The sequence below is a fragment of the Tupaia chinensis genome, unplaced genomic scaffold (assembly GCF_000334495.1).
Source record: "Tupaia chinensis unplaced genomic scaffold, TupChi_1.0 Scaffold148271_1, whole genome shotgun sequence".
Lineage (NCBI taxonomy): Eukaryota > Metazoa > Chordata > Mammalia > Scandentia > Tupaiidae > Tupaia > Tupaia belangeri.
In genome coordinates, this window is record NW_006208122.1 from 45,855 (window position 1) to 52,897 (window position 7,043).

A 7,043-nucleotide genomic window follows, 5' to 3' on the forward strand; every position below is an offset into this window, starting at 1 on the left:
GGCGTAGTAGTTAAGGCACTGGACAAGTCCCGGACTCAGCAGCTTGAAACTCATGCTGGGCATATGTGTGTGTGTGTGTTCAAAATCCCAAGAGAAGAATGGAGGAAAAGGGATTACAGCATGGCCATACCACATGGAGGGTGATTTCTCACTTTCTCTCTCTCTGTATCTCTGGCAAGCACATGTACCCTATTGCAAAAAAACCTCTCTAAAATAAATAAATAAATAAAATGAAATATCCTGCTCTTTATTAAATGATAATAGGAGATAGGACAAGCCTTCTAATGTCATTAATTATAAAAGTTTTAATAAATCTGACATTCAAAGTGAGTACAATTTTTTCTTATTTTATTCTTTTTCTTTTGTGAGGGTCCAAAATTTTTTTCTTTTTTGACATAATGTTGTTTTATTTATGTTGTTAAAAAATAAAATTAAACACAAGTTCTTTTATAGAGGAGAAAAAGATTTACAAGGTAATCTATATTGAAGAGATAATATTACTTCATCAGAGACCAATCAAGCAGTGAAAAGCTTATTGCTCCATTACAGTGCTTCCATGGAACTCACTCACTTCTTAAAGGGGTCAGTTGAGGTTACTAATTTTTAAGCATTTTTTAAAGATTATTCATTGAAGAAATGAGACAACTGCTACAGTTTAGTTATCTTTAGTCTTTTAAAACACATCTAAACCTCTCCTTTTCTTTCTTTCTTTTTTTTTTTAATAGAGAGAGTTTTGCTATAGAGCATGTGTACTTACCAGAGAGACAGAAAGCAAGAAATCACCCTCCAGGAAGTATGGCCATACCACAGTCCCTTCTCCTCCATTCTCCTCTCATGATTGTGGGCATGCATGTACACACACCAGGTGTGAGTTTTAAGCCGCTGGGTCCAGGACTCATACCTCAGTCAACTATATGGGAGTCCATTGATATAACCATTTTTTGTTTGTTTTTGTTTGTTTGTTTGGAGAGGTTTTTGCTATAGGGCGCATGCACTCACCACAAAGACAGAGAGAAACAGAGACAGAAAGGGAGAAATCACCCCTTCCCAGAGGGGATGACCACGCCACAATCCCTTCTCCTCCATTCTTCTCTCAGGATCTTGGGCGCTCATGCACACATGCCCAGCGTGAGTTTAAGCCACCAGGCCCAGGACTCAAACTGCAGTTGACTACAGGGAGTCCAGCAACATAGCCACCACACCAACTGCTGGTCCCCCAGTGATGTAACCATTATACCATCTGCTGGTCCCCCAAACTCACTACTTTTCAATGATGTAATTTATCTGTTTCATCATTTGTAAACTGAGACATGGAAACATGCTACCTTGATAAAATTTTGTCTTTCCTAGGAATAAAGCAGGGTCAAGAAATATCCTAGAAAAGACTAGTATGTGCCAAAATTGTTTGGAACAGAAAATTCTCAATTTAGGCTCTCTTATTGAACTTAAAACTTCCATTAAGAGAAAAGAAGAAAGCCTGGGACTGGTAGTGGTATGGTCGTTAAAGCACTGGACTCCCACATGGCCAACTGTGGTTCAGGTCCTAGACCTGGCAGCTTGTGTTCCCTTCTTTCATCAAATTAATAATAATAACAATAATAAAAATTGGGAACCAGCAGTTAGCATAATGGCTATGTCACTGGACTCCCACGTAGTCGATCGTGGTTCACGTCCCGGACCCGGTGGCTTAAAATTCACGCCGGGCGCGTGTGCGTGCGTGCCCAAGATCCCGAGAGGAGAGTGGAGGAGAAGAGATTGTGGCACTACCATCCCCCCTGGGGGGTGATTTCTCACTTTCTGTCTCTATGTCTGTCTCTGTCTGTCTGGCATGTGCATGCGTCCTAAAGCAAAAACCTCTCCAAAAAATAAATAAATAAATAAATAAATAAAAATAAATAAATAATTCTAACAAAAAATTAAAAAGTGTCATTAACTGTCTCATTATCTACCTATATAGCTGATTGTGCAATGCATTTACATCCCTGTAAATGTGTCATCTTTCTCTCTCTCTCGTATCTATCATCTATCTACACCTTTATATAGTACTGTTTGTGGCAGGTTCTATTTTAAGCACTTTCTAAATAATAATTTTTAGATTTATAGATAAATTTTTTAAAAATATATTTTTATTTAATTGTATTTATTTGTTTGTTTATTTTAATTTGACCAGGGAGGGACAGAGTGAGAGAGAAAGAGGGAGAAAGAGAAAGAAAGTGAGAAAGCAAGTTGCCAGTTCTGAGACTCAAATTGTGGTCAGCCATGTGGGAGTCCAGCACCCTTAACCACTATGCCACATGCAAGCCCTATAGACAAAATATTCTAAACCATACATAATAAATTTATAGGAATTATCATTTCTGAAGTTACAAATAAATAAATAACATTGTAAAGAAGGTTTTATAATATATTATTTTTAAATAATTTATTTTATTATATTGATGCTTTTATTTTTTTACACATTACTTTTTATAACCACTTTTTTTTTTTCCTGGAGAGGTTTTTTTATGCTATAGGGCGCATGCGCTCGCCAGACTGACAGAGAGAGACATAGAGACAGAAAGTGAGAAATCACCCCCCGGGGGGATGGTCACGCCACAATCCCTTCTCCTCCATTCTCCTCTCGGGATCTTGGGCACGCACGCACATGCGCCCAGTGTGAGTTTTAAGCCATCGGGTCCAGGACATGAACCACGGTCGACTACTTGGGAGTCCAGCGACATAGCCATTACACTAACTGCTGGTTCCCTATAACCACTTTTGATTAAGCCTATTTTTTCAGAAAAACTGATGAGATTACATTTTAGCTCCTTATTGCTTTTCTAAATCTCAATAATTTTTCCTGAAATTCTATTAAAGTATGTTCAACTGCTCATTAGCACCCCTAATACAAAACATTTAAATAAGGGTATCTTAAGTTTTATTGTCACTTCCCTATTGTCATAAATAGTATAAAATTGTGATCAACCTATTAAGTTCAAAGCTTCAGATTTATTTTAATTAATAATGACTAACATTTGGGTTTATAAAACAGTGCAATTAAATGATATATTTTTGCTTTACTCAAAGAAGAAGTAAATATACAGAAGTCAACAGACTGGTTGAAGATAAAAGGCTAGCCCATGATGAAGTCAGGAGTTAAATTAGGTTCTTTTGGTTTCTTTGTCCTAAATTTATTTTAAAATAAAACATTTATGCAGTTGACTATGAGGTAATGATTACTATAATTAAAAAAAAAATCTTCTATGCTGTCCTCTCTTTGTGAAATCATTAAAAATTTCTGATAAACAGCAGTCATTAGGAAAATATTATCAATGGATGTCCATGGTTTCTGAGCTGTTACAATGAGTATTTCTCAGTCCTAGCTGTGGTGGCACACAGGTAATGCCGTTGCTTAGAAGACTGGAAGATGCAGGGGAGGCCCAGGGTTTCTTCTTATGACAACTTGAACATACTGAGCAGGCTTGCATAATTCCAGCTAATTAGCAAGCTGAGACCAGAGGTTTGGAGTACAGCAAGATCCTGTCAAGAACATCTCTGTCTCTGTCACTTTTTCTTTCACAAAGAAAAAAGTAAACATTTCTGAACAGTTAAAGAATATCTCTCAAAACAAACTCTTTTAAATTTATTTTTTTAACTTATCGGAGGTTTCTCAGTTTTCTTTATAGTAATGCAGACAAAGATTCAGAATTTTCTTAGATGACAGAGACAATCAGTGACCTCATTTTTAACAGGATCCTATACAATTTATCTGGCCCATTCATGAATCTCTACTTTTTAATTTTTATATTTACATTGTGATTAATTATCTGAGAGAGAAGTATTTTTGATAGGGTTTCCCAGCTTCCCAGTGATTTGGGACATGGGGCAGGAGAATGCTTTTCTGAGCCTGGTCTTTATAGGTTGGGTCAGGAGTGAACTTGGGCTTCCTGATAGGCCTCAACTACTTCACAGTAGTGCTCTCCTGATGATGCCACTAGAGCTGGGCCAGATTTATATATTTTAAGTTCGATTTTCAAAGATTATGATTAAATAATAAAGCTAAAAATATTTTTGGTTTAAGAAAATAAGAAACTATGATTATCATTAGTTTCTTATTCCCTGACCTATTTGTTTTATTGATAATTCTGTCATTTGATACTCATTAGTTCTATATTATTTTCTTCTGCCTTAACAGTGTTTCTTCCAAATACCTCTCATTTGCTCTTTCTTTTTTTCTTTTCTTTCCTTCTTTCTTTTTTGTTTTTTAGCTATGAGTGCTACCGTAAACATTATACACCTGGAGTTTTGTTAGTTAACTTACATATTTCACATTAAATTTCTGCATTATTCTGACAGAGAAATTAGGCACTTGGAGGAAGAGAAGGGATATTGGACTAGTACCCAAAGGATCTAGGTTCTAGTCTTGCCTTAAATATACTTAGCAAATAAGACAATATTATTTAAGATCTAACTTTGCATTTGTTTGGATGGCAAGAATGAAATTGCATTGGAAAAACACAAATGTATGGAAATACTGATTTTGTGAAATTTAAAAGTACATATATTTTTGAAGTAGTATTTAGAGAACATTTCCATTTCTGAGATTCTCCCTTATGTTTGGATCACTCTTTATGAACTAGTACCATGAGTTCCTCCTTGTCCTTGTCTTCCGTCTTCATTTAACATATTCCCCTTAAAACAAAAAATCTTTTGGAAACTGCAACTCTCCTTGTCATGGTTTTACTCAAAAGGATTTTCAAAATATATAGTTCATGGGCCCTCTTGTGGCCTGGTGGTAGAGGCAGTTGGACCCCACCTCACTCACAGTGTGGTTTGAGTCTTGGACTTGATAACTCAAATAACATGCCAGTCACAGGTCTGTGTGTGTGTGTGTGTGTGTGTGTGTGTGTGTGTGTGTGTATGTGTGTGCACCTAAATTCCCTAAAAGAAAATGAAGAAGATGGAAAGAAGGGTTGACAGAATGACCCTCCCCCATGGGAAGTGCTTTTTTTCTTTACCTTTCTCTTTCTCTTTCTCTCTCTCCAGTGAGTGCATATACTTTCTAACCATTTTTTTTAAATGTAGTTCACTTACCATTTAAAATTTTCATGGTATATGATTTTAGACACTTATAGTTTCTAGTGATTCTGCAATAAATGCAAAAATTGGCAGTAGTACTGGGATATGTTTCTTTCCCTTGAACACAGGTATTAACAAACCTTTTAAGAAATAGTGGTATTATGTGGTAATACAAGAACACTTTTCATCTCAAGGGAGGAAAATAGTAGATATGCATAGTCTATTGCATGAGGCATTATGATGGAGAAAATACTCCTAATTATTGTGCTTAGAAATTTGGTCTACATTGATCTAAAAAGTGAAAGTTCCTAATTTAAAAAAGAATATATTTTATATTTTCTTACCACTTCCATCAAGTTTATTATATATGTGTGTAAAGTATTGAACTACAGCAGTTGTGATAAGGCTGAATTTTTTTTATTGCTTTGTGAGTTTTTTTTGACTGACACATATTTAATCATAATAAGTGATTATAATAATTTTTCACTGGAGTAAATTAGAGTCAACCAATTTTCCATCAGTATTACTAACCAAGGTTGATGTATAAGGAACTGATTTAGGTAATCAAGGTATATCAGTGAACAAAATAAATACAGATCCCTATATTTGTGGAGTTTACACTCTGGTCATGGGGGGAGAGATAAATGAGTATTTTTATGAGTTCTGAATAAATATAAAAATATGTATTAAAACTTAGTAAGGCACTGGAAAAAGGTAAGGTAGGTCAGGAGTATCTGGATGAGAGTGGGAAAGTGATGATATATAATGGTCTACATGTTTTAAGCAAAATGACTGCCTGTTGATCACTATTAACCTCATCTGTAGTATCAGGTTGTCAGAAATGTCATGATGTATTTTTCCCATTTTTTAAAAACACAATAATGCATCATGACCTTTCCAACAACTCAGTAGCTATGTTAACAATAGCTGCTCTAACAGAACCATCTCAAGTTTCAGTGACCTAACCTAATTTGATTTCTTACACATACAAATTCAAAAATAGTTAACCCTGATAAGTAAGAATTTCTCTTCCAAGTATAATTAGTGAGCCAGTTTCTGCATATTGTGCTCTGGCATCTCTATACCTGCAGCTCTGTCAGTAGCAAGCTCTTTTTCATTCAGTGAGAAGGAGCGTATGGACATTAAGTGGGAACATTTGGCTACATTGAGAATGGACAGGTATTGGTCATGGTTCTCCAGAGAAACAGAACCGGCAAGATAAATATACCTAAAAAAAAGAATTTATAGGACTAGCAGATGGCATATATGTATATGTATATGTATATGTAAAGAGACCACTTCTATACACACATATATATGTGTACGTATGTAATAATGTATGTATTATATATGTAGAATGTATTCTATAACTAGGTGTTATATAGTATTAGACACATACACATATACACAGAGACAGAAAGAGAATAATGAAAAAGAAAATAAAACAGAAAATTACTTGATAAAGTATGAGGAAAGAGATTTGCAGTAAGGTGGCATCTGAGCAAATGAAGGATAATTGGACTCCAACATAGTCAACCATGGTTTGAGTCCCAGACCTGGGGGCTTAAAACTCACGCTGGGCACATGTGTGTGTGCCCAAGATCCCAATAAGAAAAAGGAGGAGAAGGGATTGTGGTGTGGCCACACCCCCAGGAAGTGAATTCTCACTCTCTGTTTCTATTTCTCTGGTGTGTGGACATGCCCTATAGCAAAAATCTTTCTCAAAAAACAAACAAACAAACAAACAAAAACAAGGAATTTATTATACAAATTGTCTCACACAGTCACAAGGCTACCTGCAAGTTGGCAAAGTGGCTGAAAGACTTAGAAACAGAGAAGGTTGTAAAGCTTCAAGTTCAAGGAACAGGCCTAAACACCCTTGGGTGGTTTCTGGTGTGAGTATAAAGTCCAAAAGTTAAAACAAAACAAAACAAAACAATAAAAACCCAGAGTCAGCTGAAGGGGCGTGAGGGTTAAGTGTCAGC